Here is a 13,303-nt window from a genome sequence, read left to right as displayed (position 1 = left end):
CTCACCAACCCTGTTCTCCCTTTGAGTTTGTTGCAGGCTATTGGGGAATATGACTTAAGCACTCTGATGAGGTCTCTACCTACCTAGCACAGTGCCCAGCAAGTACTAGCAGTAGGTAGTAACAACCTCACTACTCAGTGAGTACTTACTAAGTGCTGGACGGTGCTATAAAAGCTTCACACGAATTACGTCATTTAATCTTCACAACTACCCTACGAAGTAGGCACTGTGACGTTACTTATTACACTGATGAGGAAACTGAGGCAGAGCAGGCATTCATGAAGTGTTTTTAGGGTGAATAAACTTCAAGTGGGCCCACAGAGTCATCTCATCCATTCCCCCGGCAGGTATCTTCAAGTTCACCCTCATTCAACATCTGACCAACCTCTGCCCTTCCCTCCTTCTCTACCAAGAGAATCAGAGGTGTGTGTTGCAGACTCTGCGATGCCCTACCACCCCAAATGCCCATCCTCTTCACTCGAAATCTCTCCTTTATCTTCCCCCTCCTGTAAGAGAGAAGAAAGTCATTCCCAAAGTGCTTTCCTCCCCTGCGACTTTGTTCCACGCCCAGTTCTTCCGGAACCTTGCTCTACCCAGCCCGAGCCACGCCCTCCGTCTCTACTTCTCAACTCGCCAACTTTCCTACCACCAAAACACAAGCAAAACCTCACTTCTCCCCACAAAGAGAACCCGTCTCCACCTTGCTCCATCCTCAGATCACTCTCTCTTCACCACCAAATTGCTACAAAGAATAGCTTTACCATCTCTTTCCTTTATTTACCAAAATTCACGCTCTTAACCACACGACCTGAATTTCACCTCCACGTCCTTAATGAAAACCTTAAAAAGTCCTCACAGGCCATCACAGGGCTTCCTGCGCACACTCCCACGTCTCAAGTCCAGACCTTTGAGCCCGACGTCCAGATCTCCCATGACCTGGCTCCTGACAGCCCCTCTAACCCTCCGCTTGGCTAGTCTCCTTCACATCCCCCGGGTTACACACGTTCCAAACTTACCTCTTCTTGACGGTCCTTTGAAAAGCTCTCCCTTTCATGAAGCTTGCTCAAACCACACCTTCCTCTACATCCTTAGCTCCTGTTTGTACAGTTAATAGTTCTTCATATACACTGCCTCATATGTGCACACAAGTTACACTTTTCAATGACACAGAAACTCTGTACAGGGAAAATCACACCTTAATCTTATTTCCCACAGTAAGTAGCAGGGCCAGGACCAGAGCAAGGCAAATAGCACCAGGGAGCAAATCTAAGAGACATTCATTCCAGGTTCATGTAAGAGAAAAGTCAGTACTTAAATTTTGCACCTCGTTTGCCTCACCCTGGCCCAGCCCCGGTAACTAGCGATGTCCCTTTGACACAGATCGGCAATGAATGAATCTATAAACCAATGAATCAATACAATGACGGCAGGATCTGTACTTGGGGTGACGATCACTTCTCTTTGTTGGAGATGAGACTGGAGCTAAGAGGCACACAACGCGGTCACAGTCAGGGAGGCAGGCGGGGAAGCCTGCTGAGGGGCCTCCAGGAACATACACAACAACGTCCCAGAAGACACTTCCGGCTTCTTCCACGAGATGCGGTCATGTCTGCATAGGACATTGGAACTATTTACTGCAGCCACACTAGGAACGACTCAGGAGCAACCTGAGTTGAAACCAGCAGAGGAGAAAGAGCCAGGAGATGGGAGCTGGAGCCCTGACCCGTCGTGGGTGCGCCCTGCCCTTCTCTGCACTTCTCACAGAGACAGCAGCTCATTTGATCCACTGAGCCAGTTGACTCAGAGTTTCAGTTATTTCAGCCAAAGTAAGACCGAGATAGTGTCATCTCCCAGGACAGAGTGGTATGGCAGAGGAGGAAGCCAGGCTATTTCTGCACCCTCTTCTCTTGCTTCTGTCAAGAGAAGGATGAGTGGGTCTGGGGCAACGGCTGCAATTCATCCTGGCCTGCAGGCTCCTGCTCCTGCACGTCCCAGGAATCAGAACTGACCACAGCCCCTCCATGCTTCCGTCTCCTATATGAGGAGAAGATCGGACCAGGCTTTCCATCTGCCATAGGGAGAACTGAAGATCTCCAAGCTTTTCTCAAGATGCCAGAAGGAACAGGACACTCCATTTTGGCCAAAGTGCACTCCCTGATGTGGTTTTCACATTTGTAAAGTTGATTCTATGACTCCCATTTGGCCCCTCTGCCTGCTTCCAAATAGGATGAGAGATGTAAGTCACTATGCACCTCCAAAAGCCCCAAAATTCTTCTCAGAAGTAATGGCATTAAAGCTCATTAAATTAGGAGAGTTGAGTACAGCAAACGAAGAGTTTCCATGAGAAAGTCTGTAGCAGTCGATCTTTCGCTTCACGCCGAGATGGTCTAATGGGGACAGCACTTACCCTCACACGTGAAACGACTAAAAACTAGGGCAAAATGCGTGAAACAACAGTTGTCAAGGCAGTGAACATATGGCAACGAAGTCCAGTAGCCTGTGAGAAATGGGAGACCAAGAGCTCCCCACGGCTGCCCGGGATACTGCCCTCAGAGTGTGGCTAAGCTACCGAGCAGGGAGGAGAATGTATGCAAAGACAGGGGGTCTCCTTGCACTAGGGAGAAGGAGCTGAGACTCAAGGGGTGTCTGCAGATGGTGCCCTTTGAGCCTCAGCTGTAATAAACGCATGTGTGTGAGGAAATGACATGAAGCTAAGAACCCTCTGAAAGGATTAGAGGGTATGCCCGTGGCTCAAACAGAGCCAGGAATAATTTCTCTTCCTGTCAATCACACCTCAATAAAGTAGTTGAAAAAACACGATAAAATAATTTATTTTCCCACAACCAAAGTGAAAATCCTCCTAATTCACAGCACTGGGTAGTGGACTCAGGGAGTGTTGCCTGAATAGCAGGGCTAAGCTAGCCTTAGACTAAAGGCTCCGCTGGCCACCTAACAAAACTTCTTAAAAGCAAGACCAGAAAGGATCAAACTATTTCCAAATAACTTAATTTTACCTAGGAACAAAGCTCAAAAATATTTATAGGAGTAAAAATATCCAGCACTCAAGAAGGCAAAATTCACATCTAATCAAAAATTACTAGGCATAGAAAGAAGGAGAGAAAAACTAATGACGTGTAATGAGAAAAAAGCTCAATCAATCAAAACTGCCCCAGAAATAAAGCAATGATAAAATTAGCAGACAAAGACGTTAACACAGTAATTCTAATTGTCTTCCACATGTTTTAGATGCTAGAGGAAAGAATGGACAGGTCAACTACAGGATGGATGATATAAAAAAAGCAGCAAATCAATACAAATGCTAACAATACCAAATAGAATTAACAGAAGATTAGACATCAGAGAAAACAAGTAAGTCTACTTGAAGAGACAGCAATAGAAACTTCTAAAAATGAAACAGAGAGAAAAAAAGACAAAAAAAAAGGAACTAAGCATCAGTGAGCTCAGTTCACTCAATGGAGAGAAGATAGAGTGAAAAAGTACTTGAAGAAATAATGACTAAAATGTTTTTCAAATTTAGTAAAAATCTATGAGTCAAGAAACTCAACAAACCTCAGGCATAAGAGACTGAAGGAAACCATACCAAGGTACATTGTAATCAAATTGCTCAAAATCAATGATAAAAAGAAAATATCAAAATCAGACAGAGGAAAACAGACATATTACATAGGAACAGTTAAGGATGACATTAGATTTCTTATCAAAAACAGTGCAAATGGGGCGCTGGCCCAGTGGTGTAGTGATTAAGTTCATGCGCTCCACTTTGGTGGCCTGGGTTTGAGCATTTGGATCCTGGGCACAGACCTACATACCACTCGTCAAGCCCTGCTGTGGCAGCATCCCACATAAAATAGAGGAAGATTGGTATAGATGCTAGTTCAGTGACAATCTTCCTCAAGCAAAAAGGGGAAGACTGGCAACAGAGGTTAGCTCAGGGTCAATCTTCTTCACCAAAAAGTAAAAAGTAAATGAGAAGACAGCAAAAAATCATCTAAACTAAAAAAAATTTGAGGAAATAACGGCCCCAAACTTCCCAAATTTGATGGAACACATTAATCTACACATCCAAGAAGCTCAATGAACCACAAGTGAAATAAACTCAAAGAGATGCAGACTGAGACAAATCATAATCAGTCTATCCAAAGACAAAGAGTGAATCTTGAGAGCAAGACAGAAGTAGCTCACCACATACAAGGGATCCTTAACGAGATTAATGTCCAAGTCCTCATCAGAAGCCTTGGAAGCTAGAAGGCAGTGGGATGACATATTCAAAGTGCTGGATGAAAACACTGATAATAATTCTATATCCAGAAAAACTATGCTTCAAAAATGGACGAGACATTAAGATATCCTGGATAAATAAAACCGACAGAATTCATCACTAGCAGGCCTGCCCTGCAAGAAATGCTAAAGAGAATTCTTCAAGCTCAAATGAAAGGATGCTAGACAGTAACTCGAATTCACATGAAGAGATAAAGAGCATTCATAAACATAATTATGTAGATAAATACAAAAGACTATATAAATGTATTTTTCTTAACGTTTTTTCTCCTATATGATTTAAGAGCAACAATTATAAATCTGTGTTGATGGGCATATAAATTAGGAGATGTGATTTGTATGACAATAATAGCACAAAAGAGGAGGGAGGAAATAGAGCTACATGGCAGCAAAGTTTGTGTAAACAAGTGAAATTGAGCTGGTATTAATCTAAACTGTACTCTTACATATTAACACGTTATTTGGAAAGGAAAGTCTCTTCAATAAACGCTGTGGGGAAAGCTGGACAGCCATGTGCAGAAGAATGAAACTGGACCCCTCACTTAAACTACTCACAAAATTAACTCAAAATGGATTAGACGCGAACGTAAGACCTGAAACCATAAAACGTCTTGAAGAAAACATAGGTGGCTCTTTGACAACAGTCTTGGTGATGATTTTTTTTGGATTTGACATCAAAAGCAAAGGCAAAAAATGCAAAAATAAACGAGTAGAACTAAATCAAGCTAAAAAGCTTCTGCACAGGGAAAGAAGGCAACAAAATAAAAAGGCTTTCTACTAACTGGGAGAAAATATTTCCAAATCACACATCTGATAGGAGTTAATATCCAAAATACATAAAGAACACATACAACTCAACAGCAAAAAAACACATAATCTGATTTAAAAATGGGAGGGTATCTGAGTAGATATCTTCCCAAAGAAGATATATAGATGTCTAACAGGTATATGAAAAGCTGCTCAAGGGGCCGACCTGGTGGCAAATGGTTAAGTCTGCATGCTCTGCTTCAGTGGTCCTGGGCTTGCTGGTTTGGATCTCAGGTGCAGACTTGCACACCACTTATCAACCACACTGTGGCAGGCATCCCACATATAAAGTAGAGGAAGATGGGCACAGATGTTAGCTCAGAGCCAATCTTCCTCAGCAAAAAGAGGAGGATTGGCAGCAGATGTTAGCTCAGGACTAACCTTCCTAAAAAAAGTCTACTTAACATCACTAATAATCAGGGAAATGCAAATCAAAATGACAATAAGATATCACCTTATATCTGTTAGAATGGCTATTATCAAAAACACAAGAAATAACAAGTGTTGGTGAGGATATGGGGAAAAGGGAACCCTCATGCACTGTTGGTGGGAATGTAAATTGGTGTAGCCACTATGAAAAACAGTATAGAGGTTCCTCAAATGATTAAAAATAGAACTACCACATGATCCAGCTATTCCACTACTGGGTATTTATCCAAAGAAAATGAACACACTAACTCAAGAAGATATATGCACCCCCATATTCATTGCAGCATTATTTACAATAGCCAAGACACGGAAGCAACCTAAGTGTCCACTGATGCATAAATGGACAAAGAAAATGTCATATATATACATAGAATATTATTCAATCATAAAAATGAAGGAAATCTTGCCATTTGCGACAACATGATGGACCTTGAGGATATTATGCTAAGTGAAATAAGTCAGACAGAGAAAGACAAATACTATACGAGCTCATTTATATGGAGGATCTTAAAAAACAAAACAAAACAAAAAGGAGCTCATAGCTACAGAGAACAGATTGGTGGTTGTCAGAGGCGGGGGATGGGGAGTGGCAAAATGGGTAAAGGAGGTCAAAAGGTACAAACGTCTAGTTAGAAAATAAGTAAGTCATGGGGATGCAATACACAGCATGGTGACTCTAGTTAATAACACTGTATTGTATATTTGAAAGTCGCTAAGAGAGCAAATGGTAAATGTTTTCATCAGAAGAAAAAAAATTCATAACTATGTATGGTGACAGATGTTAACTAGACTTATTGTGGTGATCATTTTGCAATATATACAAATATTGAATCATTATGTTATACACCTGAAACTAATATAATGTTATATGTGAATTATACCTCAATAAAATAATTAACACTACTTGTAATCTCTAAGAAAATCACAAAAAAATACAGTAAAAAGAAACAACAGCAGAATTAAAACAGTACACTAAAATATTTATTTAACACAAACGAAGACTGATGGAGGAATAAAGGAACAAAAAGACATAAGACATAGAAAAAATAACAAAACAGCAGGTGTAAATCCTAACTTGTCAGTAATTATATTAAATATAAATGGATTAAATATCAAGTCAAAAGTTATAGATTGGCAGAATGAATGGCAAACTGTCATTTACACTTTGTATTCAAAGACAGAAGTAGGCTGAAAGTAAGAGGATGGAGACAGATACATCATGAACAGAATAATCAGAGTAGAGCTATATTAGTTATATCAAAATCACAGGAAATAGACTTTAAGACAAAAATTATTGTTAGAGCCAAAGAAGGACATTTTATAATGATAAAAAGATCAATCCATCAAGAAAACATAACAATTATAAACATACGTGCACTCAACAATAGAGACCCAAAAACTCACAAAGCAAAAACAGACAGAATTAAAGGGAGAAACAGACAATAAGACAACAAGTGTTGGAAACTTCTATTTTATTTTCAAAAATAGAACTAGACAGAGAATCACAAAGAAAATAGAGGACTTGCGTAACACCAGACCTACAAATCTATGGAACGTTGCACCCAACAAGAGCAGAACACAGATTATCCTTGAGGGCACACAGAACCTTCTCTCTCAACAGACCATATGCTAGGCCATACAACAACTCTCAATACTTTAAATTTCTGAAATAATGCAAAGTACATTATGATAGAATAAAACTAGAAATCAGTAACAAAGGGAAACTTGGGAAATTCACAAATATAAGGAAATTAAACAATACATTTGTAAATAACCAATGGGTCAAAAAAGAAAAGAGGAATTAGAAAATACTTTCAGATAAATGGGAATGAAAACTTCGTATACCAAAACTAACGAGATGCAACGAAAGGAGTGCTGAGAGGGAACCTCATGGCTGCACATGCACGGTGTCAGTCCATTCAAGCTTCTATAACAGAAATATCGTAGACTGGGTGCGTAAACAACAAACATTTATTTCTCACAGTTCTGGCGGCTGAGAAGTCCAATGTCAAGGCACTGGTAGATTCAGTGTCTGGGGAGGACCTGCTTCCTAGCTCAGAGACGGCTGTCTTCTTGCCGAATCCTCACCCAGGAGAGGGGGTGAGGGAGCTCTCTGGGGTCTCTTTTCTAAGGCACTAATCCCACGCATGAGGGCTCCACCCTCATGACCTGATCCCTCCCAAACCCTCACCTCCAAACACCGTCACGTGGGGAGTAGGTTTCAACACGTGAATCTGAGGGGGTGGGGTGTGCACAGCAGTCAGTCCACAGCAAGCATTAATCAAAAGGGTGAGCTCAAATCCATAATTTAATTTTCCTCCTAAGTAAACAAGTAAAAGAGGAGCAAAATGAACCCAAAGCAAACGGGAGGAAGAAAATAATAAAGATTACAGCAGAAATGAATAAAATAAAGAATAGGAAAAAATAGTCAAAAATCAACAAAAGAAATAAATCAAAGTTATTACTCTGAAAAGATGAACAAATTTGACAAACTTTTAGCTAGACTGGCCAAGAAAACAAGAAAGAAGATCCAAACTACTAAAATCAAGAATGAAAGAAGCGATACCACAACTGAACTGACACAGATGTGAGAGACCACAAGGGACCACCAACAGCTGCGTGCCGACGGCGCCCACGAGACAATCCAGACGGAAAGGACACAAACTACACACCGACTGAGGAGAAACAGAAACCCTGCCAGGGAAGAGGATGAAGTAGGAACAAAAAGTTTCCAGCAAATAAAAGTCAAAGCCTAGACGGCTTCTTGGGTGAAATCCACCAAATATTTAAAGAATAATTAACATTAATCCTTCATAAAATCTTCTAAAAACAAGACACAAAGGACTACTTCCCAACTTATTCTATGAAACCGGCATCACCCCAATACCAAAGCCAGACAAAGACATCACAAGAAAACTACAGACCAACATCTGTTTTGATTATAGATGCAAATATCCCCCACAAATTACTAGCAAATTGACTCCAGAAACATATAAAAAGGATCACAGCATGATAAAAACACTTAACAAACCATGAATACGATGGAACTTCCCCAACTGGATAGAAAACATCTATGAAATACACACAGTAACGTCAGACAAAATGGACAGCTTTTTCCCTAAGATCAGGGACAAGACAAGGAGCCTGGTCTCGACACTTCTATTCAACATCACACTGGAAGTTCTAGCCAGATCAAGTAGGGGGGAGAAAAAAGAAATCAAAAGTTATCCAAATTGAAAAGGAAGAACTAAAATTACGAGATATGATCCTGTGTATAGAAAATTCTAAGGAATTCGTAAAAAGAAAAAACTATTAGAGCTAATGAATGAATTCAACAAAGTTGCAGCATGTAAGATCAACAAAAACCAGCTGTATTTAAATATACAAGCAACGAACAGTGTAAAAAGGAAATTAAGACAACAATTTCATTTATAATAGCATAAAAATTACTTAGGAATAAACTTAACTAAGGAGGAGCAAGACTTGTCCACTGCAAACTACAAAACACGGTTGACAGAAATGAAGAAAACCTAAATAAATGGAAAACATCGCGTGCTCATGGATTACAAGACAATATTGTTAAGACGGCGAGACGCCCCAAAGCCATCTAAAGGGTCAATGAAATCCCCATCAAAATCCCAAAGTCCTCTTCTTGCAGAAATGAAAAAGCCAATCCTAAAATTCATATGTAATTGCACAGGGGCCCTAAGAGTCAAAATGACACTGTAAAAGAACAACAAAGTCAGACGACTCACACTTCCCAATTTCAGAATTTACTGCAAAGCTGCAGCAGTCAAAACAGTGTGGTACTGGCAGAAGGATAGTAACACAGACCAACTGAACAGAACCGAGAGTTCAGAAATAAACCTATACGTCTACGGTTAACCGGTCTTCAACACAGCGCCAGGGCCACTCAACGGAGAAAGAGCAGACTCTCCCACAAACAGTGCAGGGATAGCCGGACAGGCACATGCAAAGGACAAAGTTGGACCCTTACCTCAAATCACATATAAAAATTAACTCTAAATGGATCAAAGACCTAAATAAGAGCTAAAACTATAAAACTCGTACAGGAAACCGTAAGTGTAAATATTTATGACCTTGGGTTTGGCAATAATTTCTTAGATATGACAGCAAAAGTACAAGCAACAAAAGAAAAAAATAGAGAAACTGGTCTTCATCAAAATGAAAAACACTTGGGATCAAAAGACACCATCAAGAGAGTGAAATAGATCACAGAATGGGAGAAAATATTTTCAAATCATGTGAATGGTAAGGGCCCAGTATTCAAAATATAAAGAATTCTTACAACTAAACAACAAAAAAGACAAACAACCAAGTTTAAAAATAGGCAAAGGACTTGAACGGACATTTCTCTAAAGAAACACAAATGGCCAACAGGCACATGAAAAGATGCCTAATGTCATTAGTCATTAGGAAATGCAAATCAAACCACAAGGACATACTACTTCACACCCATTAGGATAGCCACATATATACGAAAAAAAGAAAATGGAAAATATCAAGTGTGGATGAGGATGTGGAGAAACTGGAGCACTCATATCTTGTTGGTAGGAATGTAAGATGGTGGAGGAGCCGTGGAAAACAGCTTGGTGGTTCCTCAAAAGCTCAACACAGAATTACCATGTGACCCAGTCCTGGGCATACACCCAAAAGAACTGAAAACATATGCCCACATAAAACTTTGTACACTCGTGTTCACAGCAGCATTATCCATAGTAGCCAAAGGGTGGAAACAACTCAAGGGCCCATGAACTGATGGACGAATGTGGTATATCAGAACAGTGAAATAACATTCAGCAACAAAACAGGACTGAAGCACGGACACATGCGACAACTTAGATGAACTCTGAAAGCATTATGGCAAGTGAGAGAAGCCGGGCCATATATTATGATTCCATTTATCTGAAATTTCCAGAACAGGCAAATTCATAGACAGAGATCTGATCAGTGGTTCCCAGGGGCTGGGAGGAGGGGAAAGTGGGGAGTGACTGCTTAAAGGATATGAAATTTCCATTTGGGGCGAGAAACGAGTTCTGGAAGTAAATAGCAGTGATGGTTGCACAACATCATGTCTGTGCCTAATGACACTGAATTGTACACTTCAAAATGGTTAAAATGGTAAATTTTATGTTATGTGTATTTTACCACAATAAAAAATAAAATACACAAATACTTTAAAAGTCTAATACTCTTTGAGCATTGATCTATACAAATATAACTGTTTCAGATCTTTCTTTAAATTTTTGCTTTCAATTTTCTTGTCCCTATCCAGAGTCAGTATAGTGAAGGGGAAGAAAATACTGCCTTCGGGGCTCAGCAAAGGCTCCCTCCCAGGCAGGTCTGCTGCTAGGCTGGTATGCAGCCCCACCAACTGTATGAAAAGAGGCCAATTCTCCCTGAGCCTCAGTTTCTTCATCTGTAGATGAGAGAATAACATCAATTATTCAGGGTCATGAATATTGACAGTAACACTGACATAAGAAATAAAGGAGCTGCCACTCACCAAAGTTATGACAATAAAAAAGAAACAATTGTAACGGACTGAAAAACACTTAACAATGAAATACCATGAGTCCATAATGACAATCAATTGAAAGAGAGCCAGAAAAACAATCGCCACTGTTCACAGCTACTTTTGAAACGCCTTACTTTTTTTTTTTTTTTTTAAAGATTTTATTTTTTTCCTTTTTCTCCCCAAAGCCCCCCGGTACATAGTTGTATATTCTTCGTTGTGGGTTCTTCTAGTTGTGGCATGTGGGACGCTGCCTCAGCGTGGTCTGATGAGCAGTGCCATGTCCGCGCCCAGGATTCGAACTAACGAAACACTGGGCCACCTGCAGCGGAGCGCGCGAACTTAACCACTCGGCCACGGGGCCAGCCCCTGAAACTCCTTACTTTTAAAATTGATCATTGAGGGAAAAGAATTAAACACTCATCTTGTTTTTTCAGGAGGAATTATATTTTGGGGTGATCCAACAATTCCCAATGATGATGAAAAGCTTTTCAGAGGAATGTTAGACACAAAAGTAAAAGGAATACAGACTTAAAATGCATTTCACAAACTCCAACGCAAATTTTAATGTGGGTAAGAATCAGCAACTGGTATTAAAACAATTAGAATTGGACGGTCATACTGTAAAACCAGCAAATTATTTTGTAGTTGCAAGAGGGGCCAGAATCTTAGAAGACATCAACCATCATCACCTTAACCCAATGGTTAACCTTAACTCTACTAGTGGTGGGCCAGACATCGTGCCTGCTGGTGTGCTACAGAGAAACTAGATCAGTGGTTGCCTAGGTTTAGGAAGAGAGAGGGTTGGGGTTGGGGGTGACAGCTAAAGGGCGCAGTTTCTTCTTGGGGTGATGAAAATGTTCTAAAACTGATTGTGGTGACGGTTGCACAACTCTCTGAATGTACTAAAAACCAATGAACTGTAAACTTTAAATGGGTGAATGGTTTAGTCATGTCCATTCTCTCTCAATAAAGCTGTTACCCCCAAAAAATCATGTGTGGCTATATCCAGGACAAGTCAGCTTCAACACAAACAAAATAAAGAATACATCATCTATAGAAAAGAAAAGGGGATTTGAGAAAAATTAGGTACTCCAAAATATTAAACACAAAGAATATAGAATCTAAATAAAAAAACATATTAGAGAAAAATAAGGTAGTCAACAATATCTTCTTCCTCCATTTTAGCTGAAAATAAACATTTACATAGTATCACAAATGTGCGCACAGTGAACACAAAAGTGACAGCAGTGAAAAACGTTGAGAAATTATAGCTCCAGCCCTATAACACTGAACTACCAAAATTTTAATCAAAGTGTCGTGGTGTTTTTACTGCTGTATCTCAGAAGGTAGCATAGAACTTCAGCCTTGACTTTGGCTGAATAGTTAAGATTAATGCTCGGTCATTTGAGATCCAGCCAAATGTGCATTTACTGCACCTGTATTCTGATGGTCTATCTCACCTTTTTTTAACAATTACTTTGTTGAGGTCACACTGGTTTAAAACATTGTGCAAATTTCACGTGTACATTTATATTTCAGCTTCCGCATAGACTGCATTGTGTTCACCACCAACAGTCTGGTTTCCATCTGTCACCGACCACACGTGCCCCTTTGCCCTCCCCCAGCCCCTTCCCCTCTGGAACCACTGATCTGTTCTCCTCATCCACGTGTTTATCTTTCACGTACGTATATCTCGCCTTTTGCAGTGAGAAAATCTAGTCTAGTGACATGTTTGGACCCTTTATCTTTCTCTCTTCTTTCTCCCATTTCCTCCTCCTCTTCTGTTACCCCTGCTTACCAAGAGACCAGGTCAGCGAGAAAATCGAGAATACTTCAGCCAAGCCCAGGATGTCATCTAGCAGCAGAAAGTCCGCCAGAACAGGGGACATCCCCACCCAGTCACTGGCTGGGCCTAAGAGAAGGCTGGCCGCCACTGGCAAGAAGCTCTAAGGCCTAAGCACAGACTCGGTGTGGCTGTGGGCCCGCAGACTACAGCCTCGCCCCAGGCCCCGCGGGCCATGGGCACCTGCTCCACCTGCGAGTCGCCTCCCTGTGGGGACAGGAGCCGCGCCCCTGTACCAGCCCACCCGCCTGCACCCTGATCACCTGCTGAGTCTTCGTGAGGCTCTCTCCCCAGAGGCTGATCCTGTTTCCTCTCCTTTTTCACCCCATTCTACCTCTTCCCTCCCATGCCCAGCTCTGATGGGAGCTCTTCAAACAGGACTACCC

The sequence above is a fragment of the Equus przewalskii genome, chromosome 1 (genome assembly GCF_037783145.1).
Source record: "Equus przewalskii isolate Varuska chromosome 1, EquPr2, whole genome shotgun sequence".
Lineage (NCBI taxonomy): Eukaryota > Metazoa > Chordata > Mammalia > Perissodactyla > Equidae > Equus > Equus przewalskii.
Note: the sequence above shows the minus strand (reverse complement) of the source record.